This window comes from Hakea prostrata, chromosome 5 (assembly GCF_041222555.1).
Source record: "Hakea prostrata isolate BN-2017 chromosome 5, UWA_Hpros_2, whole genome shotgun sequence".
In the NCBI taxonomy this organism is placed as follows: Eukaryota; Viridiplantae; Streptophyta; class Magnoliopsida; order Proteales; family Proteaceae; genus Hakea; species Hakea prostrata.
The window spans coordinates 18,731,067-18,748,288 of NC_142604.1; the positions used below are offsets into that span (position 1 = coordinate 18,731,067).

At 35.6% G+C, this 17,222-nt stretch overlaps 1 pseudogene; it reads right to left on the reverse strand.

Annotated features, from left to right (window-relative positions):
* Positions 1-2,317: 2,317 nt before the first annotated feature.
* On the reverse strand, positions 2,318-2,813 carry LOC149015601 (non-specific lipid-transfer protein pseudogene; annotated as a pseudogene).
* Between the last annotated feature and the right edge of the window lie 14,409 nt (positions 2,814-17,222).

Sequence of the window (17,222 nt, forward strand, 5' to 3'; positions counted from 1 at the left end):
CAAAACACCTAGGAGTTGTTCATTTCAATGCTCAGGAACCATTCATGACACAACAATGAAACCTCTCAAGTAGCAAGAGCTTATTTTGTGCGTTGGAGTCCCTACTATTCACGCGATGTATAATGCATCTCTCACCAATTTAGAATGTCTATCCGATTGTGGTTATTTATAAATATTAGTTGCCAAGAAGAGAACTTCTTTTGACGTGCAAGCTTTTCTTCTTCCTATTGTTAATGAGATGGAAGCTGATGCTCCAAAGGAACCTAGTTCGGAACAGTTTTCCACTTTAGTTGTTTAGCAAGTTTGTTGCTTGATACTCACAAATGACAAAATGGAATCCAACTAGGTGTATCTTTTTTAATTTTGGAGAGTAAAGTTCCTTTTAATTCCTTAAAATTCACAGCCCCTTTGAATGAGTAGGTTATAATCTTTCAATATTATTATTTTTTTAATAATTAACACTTCTTAGGAGAGTGGTCTCTATAGAATGTTTATTTAACTTATTCTTATTTCATAATTGTTCAAGAAATGCTTAGGGAACGTGTTTATCATACACTAAAAAAAGTCCAAAACTTGTTAAAAGCATACAAACGTAAAAAAATAAAAAATGTTTCCGCAAAGAAATATTGTCGTAGATTTGTTATCAAACAGACTCTAGTAATTGCAAAAAAGAAAAAAATAATCACAAATAAAGGACCTATCCATAATTTATACAACCTAATTTGGTAGTGTCTTAGAAAAAGGGATTGTGAAGGCCATGGCTAGGCTAGGATCAGTGAAGCTGGGAGTCAAGTTCTTGAACAGAGACTTGCTAATACAATTTCAATCTTGTCTGCTTGTAAATATAAGAGTAGCTATTGTATTGAATTAGACTGTAAGATTTGAAGAATGATCAATCTAGGCCGTGTACTCTCTATCAAATTATCAGAACAGATATATCATTCATTTCCCCTTTCTCAATCTTACCGTTTTCTCTCTGAGTAACCATATCAAGTTAGCCGTTGAAAATCGCATAAGCAATTTGAACGGGGCTTCCAAGATCTTTATTTGCAATTATCATAATCAGTTATAGTTGAGAGTTATCTTTGATTTGGGGGGGGGGGGCGGATGGGATCTTTCCAAAAACACATAGGATTTGTTCATTTAAATGCTCAGGAACCATTCACGCCACAACAGTGAAATCTCCTGTAGCAAGAGCTTCTTTTGTACGTAGGAGTTCCAACTATGCACGCAATGTATAATGAATCTGTCACCAATTTAGAAACTCTATCTGATTGTGGTTATATATCAAAATTAGTTACCAAGAAGAGAACTTCTTTTGAAATACAAAACTTTTCTTCTTCCTGTTGTTAATGAGATGGAAGTAGATGCGTCCAAAAAGAACATAGTTCAAAACAGTTTTCCGCTTTTGTTGTTTAGCAAATTTGTTGCTTTATACTAGCAAATGACAAAATGGAATTCAACCAGGGGTATCCAGGTGTATCCTTTTTTAATTTTATGTTTTTATATTTGGAGAGTAAAGTTTGTTTTAGTAGCTCTTAGAAAAAGTGATTGTCAAGGCCATCGCTAGGTTGGGCTCAATGAAGCTGCCAGTCAAGCCCTTGAACCGAGACTTCTAACACAATCTATTCTTGCCTCCCTTCTTGTTTGTCCCAAATGTTTCATCTAGAATCCTCCTCCTCCCAATGTCGGCGACATTTGACAAAACATTGGGTTGAGACAGAAAAAAAAAATTTTTTCTTGTCGGTTTGGCTTGTTTATGCACGTTATAGTCCACACTTTAAAAATGCTAAAAAGGATGTATTAAATTTATCACAATGATGGTTTAAAAATAAACAACGGGGATGGGAGATTTGAAATCAAATCACTTGGTGTGACAAGGGGAAGCGTTCTTAGTATTGTACGTTAATGTTCTAATGGCCAAATCGGCAACATGGCGCAAATTTGTCCTTCAGTATACATTGAAAACTATTTGCTTCTCTATTCTATTATCCACTCTCATATGTTAAGAATCAAGGAAATGCTACATAGGGGTTGGGCTCCCACGTTTACCTACACCAAGACATTTCCAAACACGAATTTACCACCATGCTCATCTATTACCCGAATAGGAATGAGTTTGCAAGAAGGGGCATTGTTAATATTATTTCGTAGAGTCACCAAAACTAGGAGACAGACAACCATCTCAACTGCCTTACAATTATATGTTAGAACATTGATAACGAGAGACTATCAAACTTCTCTAGCACTAATGTGAAATTGCAGGATCTAGACATGTTTATTGATCTTCTTCGCCTCTAAGCACTTTCACTTCACCTCACCCTGAAAACGTAACCAAATCTGAATGTTAGTCATAAAAGAATCACTTAACCATTATGAAATTCTCATATCTAAGAGTTTGAGATTCACGGTAGGAATAGAAATGATTTGAAAATTAACGGGGTTTTCTAGATGATGAAAATATACTTGGAGCAATCAATGGAAGGGCTAATCTTGTAGGGAAGGTGGACACCACATTTGCCGGGAAGTGCTGCAGCATTGCCTCCCTTGATTCCGGGAGTGGCTCTATAGGCATTCTTGAGACAACGACAAGCCACCTGACGGTCAGGAGTGGTTCTTGCGGCGGAGTTGAGTGCTTTCACGGAATCGCAACAAGCCCAAGACACCTTTCCTCCGTTGCGCAGAAAGGTGAGGCAAGAAGCCAATCGAGAGACCACTTGACCACATGTCAGGGCATCTGCAGCATGTGGTGCTGCCACAACCATGCAAACCCAAACAAGGCACACAACCTTCAGGACACTAGAATTGGCCATAGTTACACGTACTTCCAAGCTCCTTGATGTTCACCTGTCTCTTTCTTTTCTCCTAGTGTTTTGCTAGATCAATGCAATGAGATACGCCTTTCTATGTGTTTATTTATAAGAGAAGGGCGTAACAAACTTCTTAGGTGGTTCTGGTCTCCTTGTTTGGCTTGGAGGATTGATGGTGGTTGAGATTTGAATGCTTTTCGATGTGTTTGTCGTTTTGCTTACGTGGATTCTCTCTAAAATGGTAAGCGTAAATGAATTTTCTAATTAACTTTTTTTCGTTGGTTTTGAATTAGAATTCTAATTTGAATGAACAAACTAGAAGGCTAACGGGACCATTTTGGGAATTCTGGGTCACCTACTCATTCGATTTGAGTTTGCTTGTGTTTTAGTTTTTAGAACCAACCCGTAATTACATATCTTAAAACTTCAATCATCTAGTGGTGATCATCCATGTGGTTCTTGCACCCACTACATAAAGCATAGATTTACGAGTGTGTGGAAAGACCAATCAGCCCCTAGTGCAACCCAAAACCCTTGCGACTTAATATCTTTAGCGCACTCCCATCAGTTTCCATCTTCGTGCAAGACCGATGTGGGCGGTTGGTATTCTTTTTTCTTTTAATATGTATAATTTCTTTGGTACAAATCCTGATTATAAATTATATGTCTATGGGAATGTTGAAGAAGGAGAAAAAAGAGTAATATGTATATGATATAGGTGTAGTACGCTGAACATTACATAAAATGTGTGTAAATACAAGAATAGCTATTGTATTGAATAAAGACTGTAAGATTTTAGGAGTGACCAATCTAGGCCATGTACTGTCTAGCAAATTTTCAGAACACTCATTCATTTCCCCTTTCTCAATCTTACCGCTTCCTCTCTAAGTAAACATATCCAGTTAACCGTTGAAAATCCCATAAGAAATTCGAACGCGGCTTTCTAGACTTTTATTTTCAATTATCTTAATCAATTATAGTTCAGACTTAACTTTGATGGGGGGGGTGAGAATGGGATCTATCTCAAAACACCTAGGAGTTGTTCATTTCAATGCTCAGGAACCATTCATGACACAACAGTGAAACCTCTAGTAGCAAGAGCTTATTTTGTGCGTTGGAGTCCCTACTATTCACGCGATGTATAATGCATCTCTCACCAATTTAGAATGTCTATCCGATTGTGGTTATTTATAAATATTAGTTGCCAAGAAGAGAACTTCTTTTGACGTGCAACCTTTTCTTCTTCCTATTGTTAATGAGATGGAAGTTGATGCTCCAAAGGAACCTAGTTCGGAACAGTTTTCCACTTTAGTTGTTTAGCAAGTTTGTTGCTTGATACTCACAAATGACAAAATGGAATCCAACCAGGTGTATCTTTTTTAATTTTGGAGCGTAAAGTTCCTTTTAATTCCTTAAAATTCACAGCCCCTTTGAATGAGTAGGTTATAATCTTTCAATATTATTATTTTTTTAATAATTAACACTTCTTAGGAGAGTGCTCTCTATAGATTGTTTATTAAACTTATTCTTATTTCATAATTGTTCAAGAAATGCTTAGGGAACGTGTTTATCATACACTAAAAAATCTCAAAAACTTTTTAAAAGCATACAAACTTAAAAAAATAAAAAATGTTTCCGCAAAGAAATATTGTCGTAGAATTGTTATCAAACAGACTCTAGTAATTGCAAAAAAGAAAAAAATAATCACAAATAAAGGACCTATCCATAATTTATACAACCTAATTTGGTAGTGTCTTAGAAAAAGGGATTGTGAAGGCCATGGCTAGGCTAGGGATCGTAAAGCTGGCAATCAAGTTCTTGAACCGAGACTTGCTAATACAATTTCAATCTTGTCTCCTCGTAAATATAAGAGTAGCTATTGTATTGAATTAGACTATCAGATTTGAAGAGTGATCAATCTAGGCCGTGTACTCTCTATCAAATTATCAGAACAGATAAATCATTCATTTCCCCTTTCTCAGTCTTACCGTTTCTGTTCTGAGTAACCATATCAAGTTAGCCGTTGAAAATCGCATAAGCAATTTGAACGGGGCTTCCAAGATCTTTATTTGCAATTATCATAATCAGTTATAGTTTAGAGTTATCTTTGATTTGGGGGGGGGGCGGATGGGATCTTTCCAAAAACACATAGGATTTGTACATTTAGATGCTTAGGAACCATTCACGCGACAACATTGAAATCTCCTGTAGCAAGAGCTTCTTTTGTACGTAGGAGTTCCAACTATGCACGCAATGTATAATGAATCTGTCACCAATTTAGAAAGTCTATTTGATTGTGGTTATTTATCAAAATTAGTTGCCAAGAAGAGAACTTCTTTTGAAATACAAAACTTTTCTTCTTCCTATTGTTAATGAGATGTAAGTAGATGCGTCCAAAAAGAACATAGTTCAAAATAGTTTTCCGCTTTTCTTGTTTAGCAAATTTGTTGCTTTATTCTGGCAAATGACAAAATGGAATTCAACCAGGTGTATCCTTTTTTAATTTTATGTTTTTATTTTTGGAGAGTAAAGTTTGTTTTAGTAGCTCTTAGAAAAAGTGATTGTCAAGGCCATCGCTAGGTTGGGCTCAGTGAAGCTGCCAGTCAAGCCCTTGAACCGAGACTTGCTAACACAATCTAATCTTGTCTCCATTCCTGTTTTTTTATCTTGAATCCTCCTCCTCACAATGTCAGGAACATTTGACAAAATATTGGGTATGACACAAAAAAATTTCTTGTTTTTTTTTTTTTTTTTTGCCTGTCGGTTTGGCTTGTTTTTGCACGTTATAGCCCACAATTTAAGAATGCTAAAAAGGTTGTATAAAATTTACAAGAATGTTGGTTTACAAATAAACAACGAGGATGGGAGATTTGAAATCAAATCACCTGGTGTGACAAGGGGAAGCGTTCTTAGTATTGTATGGTAATGTTCTAACGGCCAAATCAGCAACATGGCACAAATTTGCCCTTCAATATACATAGAAAACTATTTGCTTCTCTATTCTTTTATCCACTTTCATATGATAAGAATCAAGGAAATGCTACATAGGGGTTCGGTGCCCACGTTCACCTACACCAAGACATTTCCAAACACGAATTTACCACCATGCCAATCTATTACCCGAATATGGAAAATGAGTGCTTCCGAGTTTTAGTCTCCATAATAATATAAAGAAAGGAAAATTTTATGCGTAAGTAGGAATGAGTTTGCAAGAAGGGGCAATGTTAATATTTATTTCGTAGAGTCACCCAAACTAGGAGACAGACAACCAGCTCAACTGCCTTACAATTATATGTTAGAACATTGATAACGAGAGACTATCAAACTTCTCTAGCACTAATGTGAAATTGCAGGATCTAGACATGTTTATTGATCTTCTTCGCCTCTAAGCACTTTCACTTCACCTCACCCTGAAAACGTAACGAAATCTGAATGTTAGTCATAAAAGAATCACTTAACCATTATGAAATTCTCATATCTAAGAGTTTGAGATTCACGGTAGGAATAGAAATGATTTGAAAATTAACGGGGTTTTCTAGATGATGAAAATATACTTGGAGCAATCAATGGAAGGGCTAATCTTGTAGGGAAGGTGGACACCACATTTGCCGGGAAGTGCTGCAGCATTGCCTCCCTTGATTCCGGGAGTGGCTCTATAGGCATTCTTGAGACAACGACAAGCCACCCGACGGTCAGTGAGTGGTTCTTGCGGCGGAGTTGAGTGCTTTCACGGAATCGCAACAAGCCCAAGACACCTTTCCTCCGTTGCGCTAGAAAGGTGAGGCAAGAAGCCAATCGAGAGACCACTTGACCACATGTCAAGGCATCTGCAGCATGTGGTGCTTCCACAACCATGCAAACCCAAACAAGGCACACAACCTTCAGGACACTAGAATTGGCCATAGTTACACGTACTTCCAAGCTCCTTGATGTTCACCTGTCTCTTTCTTTTCTCCTAGTGTTTTGCTAGATCAATGCAATGAGATACGCCTTTCTATGTGTTTATTTATAAGAGAAGGGCGTAACAAACTTCTTAGGTGGTTCTGGTCTCCTTGTTTGGCTTGGAGGATTGATGGTGGTTGAGATTTGAATGCTTTTCGATGTGTTTGTCGTTTTGCTTACGTGGATTCTCTCTAAAATGGTAAGCGTAAATGAATTTTCTAATTAACTTTTTTTCGTTGGTTTTGAATTAGAATTCTAATTTGAATGAACAAACTAGAAGGCTAACGGGACCATTTTGGGAATTCTGGGTCACCTACTCATTCGATTTGAGTTTGCTTGTGTTTTAGTTTTTAGAACCAACCCGTAATTACATATCTTAAAACTTCAATCATCTAGTGGTGATCATCCATGTGGTTCTTGCACCCACTACATAAAGCATAGATTGACGAGTGTGTGGAAAGACCAATCAGCCCCTAGTGCAACCCAAAACCCTTGCGACTTAATATCTTTAGCGCACTCCCATCAGTTTCCATCTTCGTGCAAGACCGATGTGGGCGGTTGGTATTCTTTTTTCTTTTAATATGTATAATTTCTTTGGTTCAAATCCTTATTATAAATTATATGTCTATGGGAATGTTGAAGAAGGAGAAAAAAGAGTAATATGCATACGATATAGGTGTACTACGCTGAACATTACATAAAATGTGTGTAAATACAAGAATAGCTATTGTATTGAATTAAGACTGTAAGATTTTAGGAGTGACCAATCTAGGCCGTGTACTATCTAGCAGATTTTCAGAACACTCATTCATTTCCCCTTTCTCAATCTTACCGCTTCTCTCTGAGTAAACATATCCAGTTAACCGTTGAAAATCCCATAAGAAATTCGAACGGGGCTTTCTAGACTTTTATTTTCAATTATCTTAATCGATTATAGTTCAGACTTAACTTTGATGGGGGGGTGAGAATGGGATCTATCTCAAAACACCTAGGAGTTGTTCATTTCAATGCTCAGGAACCATTCACGACACAACACTGAAACCTCCAGTAGCAAGAGCTTATTTTGTGCGTTGGAGTCCCTACTATTCACGCGATGTATAATGCATCTCTCACCAATTTAGAATGCCTATCCGATTGTGGTTATTTATAAATATTAGTTGCCAAGAAGAGAACTTCTTTTGACGTGCAACCTTTTCTTCTTCCTATTGTTAATGAGATGGAAGCTGATGCTCCAAAGGAACCTAGTTCGGAACAGTTTTCCACTTTAGTTGTTTAGCAAGTTTGTTGCTTGATACTCACAAATGAAAAAAATCCAACCAGGTGTATCTTTTTTAATTTTGGAGAGTAAAGTTCCTTTTAATTCCTTAAAATTCACAGCCCCTTTGAATGAGTAGGTTATAATCTTTCAATATTTTTATTTTTTTAATAATTAGCACTTCTTAGGAGAGTGGTCTCTATAGATTGTTTATTTAACTTACTCTTATTTCATAATTGTTCAAGAATGGCTTAGGGAACGTGTTTATCATACACTAAAAAAAGTCCAAAACTTTTTAAAAGCATACAAACGTAAAAAAATAAAAAATGTTTCCGCAAAGAAATATTGTCGTAGATTTGTTATCAAACAGACTCTAGTAATTGCAAAAAAGAAAAAAAAATAATCACAAATAAAGGACCTTTCCATAATTTATACAATCTAATTTCGTAGTGTCTTAGAAAAAGGGATTGTGAAGGCCATGGCTAGGTCGGGATCGATAAAGTTTGGCAATCAAGTTCTTGAACCGAGACTTGCTAATACAATTTCAATCTTGTCTGCCTGTAAATATAAGAGTAGCTATTGTATTGAATTAGACTGTAAGATTTGAAGAGTGATCAATCTAGACCGTGTACTCTCTATCAAATTATCAGAACAGATAAATCATTCATTTCCCCTTTCTCAATCTTACCATTTCTGCTCTGAGTAACCATATCAAGTTAGCCGTTGAAAATCGCATAAGCCATTTGAACGGAGTTTCCAAGATCTTTATTTGCAATTATCATAATCAGTTGTAGTTTAGAGTTCTTTGATTTGGGGGGGGGGCGGATGGGATCTTTCCAAAAATAAATAGGATTTGTTCATTTAAATGCTCAGGAACCATTCACGCCACCACAGTGAAATCTCCTGTAGCAAGAGCTTCTTTTGTACGTAGGAGTTCCAACTATGCACGCAATGTATAATGAATCTGTCACCAATTTAGAAACTCTATCTGATTGTGGTTATTTATCAAAATTAGTTGCCAAGAAGAGAACTTCTTTTGAAATACAAAACTTTTCTTCTTCCTATTGTTAATGAGATGGAAGTAGATGTGTCCGGAAAGAACATAGTTCGAAGCAGTTTTCCGCTTTTGTTGTTTAGCAAATTTGTTGCTTTATACTGGCAAATGACAAAATGGAATTCAACCCGGTGTGTCCTTTTTTAATTTTGTGTATTTATTTTTGGAGAATAAAGTTTATTTTAGTAGCTCTTAGAAAAAGTGATTGTCAAGGCTATCGCTAGGTTGGGCTCAATGAAGCTACCAGTCAAGCCGTTGAACCGAGACTTGCTAACACAATCTAATCTTGTCTCCCTTCTTGTTTTTTTTATCTTGAATCCTCCTCCTCACAATTTCGGGGACATTTGACAAAACATTGGGTATCAGACAAAAAATTTTCTTTTTTTTTTTTTTTTTTGCATGTCGGTTTGGCTTGTTTTTGCACGTTATAGCCCACAATTTAAGAATGCTAAAAAGGTTGTATAAAATTTACAAGAATGTTAGTTTACAAATAAACAACGAGGATGGGAGATTTGAAATCAAATCACCTGGTGTGACAAGGGGAAGCGTTCTTAGTATTGTATGGTAATGTTCTAATTGCCAAATCGGCAACATGGCACAAATTTGCCCTTCAATATACATAGAAAACTATTTGCTTCTCTATTCTTTTATCCACTTTCATATGATAAGAATCAAGGAAATGCTACATGGGGGTTGGGCGCCCACGTTTACCTACACCAAGACACTTCCAAACACGAATTTACCACCATGCCAATCTATTACCCGAATATGGAAAATGAGTGCTTCCGAGTTTTAGTCTCTATAATAATATAAAGAAAGGAAAATTTTATGCGTAAGTAGGAATGAGTTTGCAAGAAGGGGCAATGTTAATATTTATTTCGTAGAGGTCACCCAAACTAGGAGACAGCCATCCTCAACTGCCTTACAATTATATGTTAGAACATTGATAATGAGAGACTATCAAACTTCTCTAGCACTAATGTGAAATTGCAGGATCTAGACATGTTTATTGATCTTCTTCGCCTCTATGCACTTTCACTTCACCCTCCCCGAAACGTAGGGACTGAATCTGAATGTTAGTCATAAAAGAATCACTTAACCATTATGAAATTCTCATATCTAAGAGTTTGAGATTCACGGTAGGAATAGAAATGATTTGAAAATTAACGGGGTTTTCTAGATGATGAAAATATACTTGGAGCAATCAATGGAAGGGCTAATCTTGTAGGGAAGGTGGACACCACATTTGCCGGGAAGTGCTGCAGCATTGCCTTCCTTGATTCCGGGAGTGGCTCTATAGGCATTCTTGAGACAACAACAAGCCACCTGACGGTCAAGAGTGGTTCTTGCGGCGGAGTTGAGTGCTTTCACGGAATCGCAACAAGCCCAAGACACCTTTCCTCCGTTGCGCAGAAAGGTGAGGCAAGAAGCCAATCGAGAGACCACTTGACCACATGTCAGGGCATCTGCAGCATGTGGTGCTTCCACAACCATGCAAACCCAAACAAGTCACACAACCTTCAGGACACTAGAATTGGCCATAGTTACACGTACTTCCAAGCTCCTTGATGTTCACCTGTCTCTTTCTTTTCTCCTAGTGTTTTGCTAGATCAATGCAATGAGATACGCCTTTCTATGTGTTTATTTATAAGAGAATGTCGTAACAAACTTCTTATGTGGTTCTTGTCTCCTTGTTTGGCTTGGAGGATTGATGGTGGTTGAGATTTGAATGCTTTTCGATGTGTTTGTCGTTTTGCTTACGTGGATTCTCTCTAAAATGGTAAGCGTAAATGAATTTTCTAATTAACTTTTTTTCGTTGGTTTTGAATTAGAATTCTAATTTGAATGAACAAACTAGCAGACTAATGTGGGAAAAAATCCCATTAGGAAAATGGTAAGATCTTTTGTAAGGCTCTCAGGAAAAAATCAGAAAAGCCAAAGGCGATGAAGGAAGATGATTGGCAAGAGTTGAGGGATCTAGCAAATAGTACGATCCAGTTGTATCTTGCTAATAATGTTCTTCTTGAAGTCATCGGGGTGGCGGATCCAGAGGAAGTCTGGGCAAAGCTGGAGAGCAGGTACAAGTCCAAGTCATTGACAAATTGGTTGTTTTTAAAGAAACAGTTATATGGCATTTAGTTGTTAGAGGGAGAAATTTTTGACAAGCACCTGGATGAGTTCAACAGGATTTTGACAGAGTTGTCGGCTCTTGATGAGGAGATCAAGGAGGAAAACAACGCGTTACTTTTGTTGGCATCATTGCTCAATCATTTGATCACATTGTGACCACATTACTTTTTGGTAAGGATACTTTGAAACTTGACGATGTTATTACTGCATTGCTGATGAATGAAACACGGCAGAAAAATAGCAGTAATAGGGAGTCAGATGAAAGTAGTGCCTTGGTTGTAAGGGATGGTCATAGTAGTGGAAGATCAAATGGGAGAATGGAGGGGTCTAGCAAGTCAAAGGGTCACTCAAAGTCTGCAGGTCGCAAAGTAACTTGTTACTATTGCAAAGAGGAAGGTCATATAAGGAAAGATTGTCTAAGGCGTAAGGAGGATGGGAAAAGGAAGGACGGGGAGAGTGATGAATCATCTATTGTTGTCTTATTGAGCGATGATGGAGGAGATGATGTCCTTCTAACTTCATCATCAGGTTTGAATACTTCAGATTGGATTTTAGATTCTGGATGTTCTTTTCACATGTGTTTAGTCAGGAGTTAGTTTGCTAAATATCATGCATTTAAAGGTGGTACAATCAAGATGGCAAATAATGCGGAAAGCAGGGTTGTCGAAGTTGGGACTATGCGGATTCGCATGTTTGATGGGATTGTGCGAACTTTGACTGGGGTTAGACTTGTGCCAGATCTAAGGTAGAATCTGATTTCATTGAGTACTCTAGATTCTAAAGGTTTCAGATGGTCATCTGAAGGTGGAGTTCTCAAGGTTTCAAGGGGATCAATGGTTTTGATGCGGGGAAAGATGATTAGTAAGTTGTACAGGCTTGCAGGGAGTGTTGAAACAGGTGGAGCTCCAATTGACACTTTGGCAAGGGGTACAGGTAGACAGAATTTGCAGATTGTTCGGGCGCAAAACAAGGGCAAATTTGGAATGAAGCGAGTGACTTTCGCTTTGGATTTGGTGAGTGGCAGCGATCTCTCGAAGCCGGCTGTGACAAGAGAGATGGAGCCACGTCACATCGTATAAAGCGAGCTATATGAGACACCCCAGGTGGAGGGTGTGCACCATGCTGGTTTAGTGATGGCGGTACAAAAACATTCCTAGAGGGGATGTGGGCCATGTGGTTAGGATTGGTGGATACACAGAGAGACATCATCAACGGTTTTCTTCAAGGTGGTTTGCAGAATTCAAGCCAAGGTGGAGATTGTTGGGTTTGGATGTCTTGTATTCTGTGGATCCATGTAATTATGGTTTTGGTTGTATTTGTAATTGAAATAGGGTTTGGGTCAATTACTAGTACTGGGGTAAACTTGTAATTACATTGGGATTAGGTTTTAGGTTTCCCTATAAATAGTCTCTGTAGGATAACCTAATAGACACGGAAGCAAAGGCTAATACTTTGTGGGTGTGAGAATGGTGTGAGGTTTCCTAGAAATAGTGTAACTCTTTTTCTCTATGGTGGACGTAGGCAGGGTTTTGCCGAACCACGTTAAATTCCCCTTGTGTGCTTTGCTTGTGTTCTTCTCTGTTCGTGATTGTGCATCCATTATCCCTAACATATTCTACACTAAAAATAAATCCAGAACATTTTTAAAGCATACAAACACCCAAAAAAAAATTTCCTGGAAAGAAATATTGTAGTAGAATTGTCATGAAACAAACTCTAGTAACCCCCCCCCCAACCAAAAAAAAAAACCATATTTTTTTTAACAAATAAAGGACATGTCCATAATATATACAACCTAATTTAGTAGTGTCTTAGAAAAAGAGATTGTCAAAGCCATTGCCAGGCTAAGCTCAGTGAAGTTGCTGTCAGTCAAGCCCTTGAACCAAGACATGCTAATACAGTCTATTCTTATATGCCTTCTTGTTTGGCCCAAATTTTGGATCTTGAATCTTCCTTATGTTATCGGGGTCATTTGACACAAGATTGGGTATGACAAAGATTTTGTATTTTTTTTTTTTTTTTTTTTTTTTGACCTGTTGGTTTGGCTTGCTTATGCACGTTATAGCCCATTATACCACATTGATGGTTTGCAAATAAACAACGGGGAAGAGAGATTCGAAATTAAATCATATGATGTGACTAGGGGAAGCAACTTAGTATTGTATGATGCTTACAAATGATCTTGCATATAAAATAGCAAATCACATGCCGGTACATGGGATTTTATTCTCATAAGCAATGGTTTACCTATTAATTAGAGATGTTTATTAAATGATTTTATCCAATAATTTTAGGTACAAACATGAGCAACAAACTATACAATTGTGATTTTAGTTATCATACATCAATCATTTAGAACCTAAGATGTAAACTCAGCAGCATTATCAAAGGCAAATTGTCTTTATTTTATAATCCATAAATTGTGCTTTTAATCTAATTATTTGAGCAAGCAATTTCGTAAATACCAAATTGCAAGTTAATAAAAATACATGTGACCATCTTATAAATGCATCTACTAAAATAATATATTATCTAAATAGTTCACATGATAGGTGAATAGACCTATTTATTTCACCTTACATATTCTAAAAATACAAGAGATTCAATCCCAATTTTAGCTAGTGATGTTCTAGTAATAAATCTTTTTCTTGAGAATACGCAGCATGAGAAAATTCATTAAATTGATTAATCTTTTGGCTCTTCAATGACTGATCATATGAATTTTCAATAATTTTTTACATCATATTTAATCTAGGATGGTCTAACTGGTCATGCCAAATAATAAAGCCATCAAATCGATATTCTTTGAATTTACCACAACATGTGTTTCAACCATGCGAATATTTGTATAGTACAAATTAGAAAAAAAATATATCTAACACTTTTGTGGTAATTATAGATATTCACTTTTATTATTATTTATAGTCTCAATATGATAGGTATTTTAAAAAATATCTTTGAAACTTAATAGTTTATTTGAGACTTATTACAAAATAATACATTATTTATAGTCAATTTTGTCCCCTAGATAATAATAGATTAGCTCTTCCAGATCTTCAATCAATGTTGTACTACCGATTATTGTATGAACATTGGCTTCCGCGTCATCAAATAAGAGAATTTTTTTCTCTCTTAGTATATTATGCGTCTAGCACATTAAGAAATATTCATATTCTTCATCAAAATGAAATAAAATACTTCAACTGATATGTAGAAAATCAACATATTAAAAAAGATTAGAGCAAATGACACGGACACCCCAAAATAGAAGCCTAAAAGCACTGACACCCCAATTTATGTTTGAAAAACACACAGGTCCTATTCCGTTAACATGGTTAGTTATACAATTTGAAAGACTATTATACCCTCGTATATACAATGACACATCAACCTTATATGAAAAACTGGAGAAGACTCTGTTAGCTCCTTCACTCAGACCTGCAATAGCCATATCGATCCTTGCAAACCTTCCACCAAGCCGGTTTCCACCGACATCTAATCAAAGTGCAAGCAGAGACAAGTTCAGATGCTCGACGGGTTCAAATACCCTTTCTCAACTAAAATCTAAAATAACTGAAACTGATGGGTGGTATACGGTAATGAATCTCATCTGATCTACCATCTGAAATCCTCCTATTTTTCTACCTCTCTTCTTCACGCACGATTGAAGTGAAGAACTGAAACTTAAAAAGAAAAAGGAAAAAAAAAAAATGAATCTCATTTGAAATCCTCCTCTGTTTCTATCTCTCTTCTTCACGCACAATTGAAGAACTGAAATTGAAAAAGAAAAGGAAAAAAAAACAATGAATCTCATCTGAAATCCTCCTCTGTTTCTATCTCTCTTCTTCACACACAATTGAAGAACTGAAACTGAAAAAGAAAAAGGAAAAAAAAAACAATGAATCTCATCTGAAATCCTCCTCTGTTTCTATCTCTCTTCTTCATGCACAATTGAAGAACTGAAACTGAAAAAGAAAAAGGAAAAAAAAAAACAATGAATCTCATTTGAAATCCTCCTCTCTTCCTATCTCTCTTCTTCACGCACAATTGAAGAATTGAAACTGAAAAAGAAAAAGGAAATCTTTTATTGATTTCAATTTTGGGCGGCCAAGGACAACGATTAATCTCCATCGCAGAAAAGAAAAACCTAAACTAAAAGAGGAGAAGGGAAAGAAGAAAAAAAACAAAAAGAAGAAGCAGAAACGGGAAAGTGCGATTGATCAAAAGAAGAAACAGAAAAGTGCTAATGATCAAAATCGGAAGCTTAACAAATTTGGTCTCATCCAATATCAATTGGATTTTTTCTTCTTACAACCTGCTTTGGATTTTCAAAGAGCTATGGTTTTGATTTTCAGTTCAGATTTTGAGAAGATGAATGGAGAGGTAGAAAGACATCGCAGACAGGTAGGGATATTAATATTGAGAAGATGAATGGTTTTGATTTTCAGTTCCGAGTTTTTTTTTCTTTCTCAAATTTTAGTAAGGGTAATTTTGGAATTCAAAAAAAATAAACAGTGGGTTAACAGTTTTACTAACAGAATGGACTAATGTGTTTAATGAATTGGGCTGTCTGTGTTTTTTAAACATAAAGTGGGGTGTCAGTGCTTTAAAGACTCTATTTTGGGGTGTCAGTGCAATTTTCTCAAAAGATTAAAAGAGAAAAAGAATTATATTTAAAATAAACAAACTAACATAATATCAATTTTATTTTTATTTGAACTCCAGTAACATATCTTCAAAGGAGTCTGCAGTATCTAGATGTGTAATATTTGTGAGACCATCAAAATCATTCTCTTTACAGGTAAAATTTGTTTTAGTATCATTATTTTGGAAAGTCTAATTTATCTCAACATTATTTTTCATTCATTTAATTAAAGTTTGACAAAGCCTAATTAACAAAATATTGTGGAGTAAAACAGATACATGCTTAGTAATATTTCATACTACATCGATAACAAATATTATCTTTATTCCTTGAAGAGTCACATTGAGAATTCTTATTATTCTCTTATTTATTTCCATCATAAGAATGATAATTATTCTATCTTTTGTCACGTCCACAGTCCACAGTCATAACCACGATTATAAATTTGTCTTCTTCCAGATTTATCATGAATTATTACATTCACTTCAAGGAATGGATGAGTTTCATAATTTTTCATTAATAATTCATTATTTTCTCAATCACAATGAGACGTGAAATCAATTCAGAGAATCTTTTAAAACATTTTTCATGATATTACTATGGTAATAATACATTTGAAGTATTAAAAGTTGAAAAAGGTTTTTTTTTTTTTTCAATAAACTCTCATCAATAATATTTTGTCCATATAATTTCAACTGAGGACTAATTTTAAAAACTGTAGAACTGTATTTATTTATAGTTTCAAATCTTACAACTTCATGTGCATCTATAGAACTATATTCATTTACAGTTTTAAATCTTACAATTTCAGGTGCATCTACAAAACTGTATTCATTTATAGTTTCAAATCTTGCAACTTCAAGCACATCCAACAATATTTATCGTGCAAAACTAATAACCACTATATACAATAAATAAAACCATTATGTTAAAATTGGTTAATGACAAACCACAATTGTTAAGACAACAATATCTTATAATTTGTTTGACTCTTAGATTCAATAAATCACATACATTAATCACGATGCATTTACATTACAAGATGGGCAAGGCAAACTCCAATGTTTATAGAAACACGGGGGTCCATCTCTTTTTCGCCTTGAAATAGAAAGTATAATGATACATAGTCTATCGTCTTTCTTCTCAAAACGCAATACTTTGATTGGAGTCATACTGATAACGTGTTATAAAATAGAGAAGATATATTAAATACAAAGAAGAAAATTAAAACAAAACGAGTTCAACTCTTTTATTGAGTTATTCATTGCATATTTATAATGGAACTAGCATCTTCTCTAATATTAAAATATCACAGTCTACAAAGAATTACAATATGATTCTCACACACAATAAGATGACCTTGATATGGAATGATGGATTGCTAAG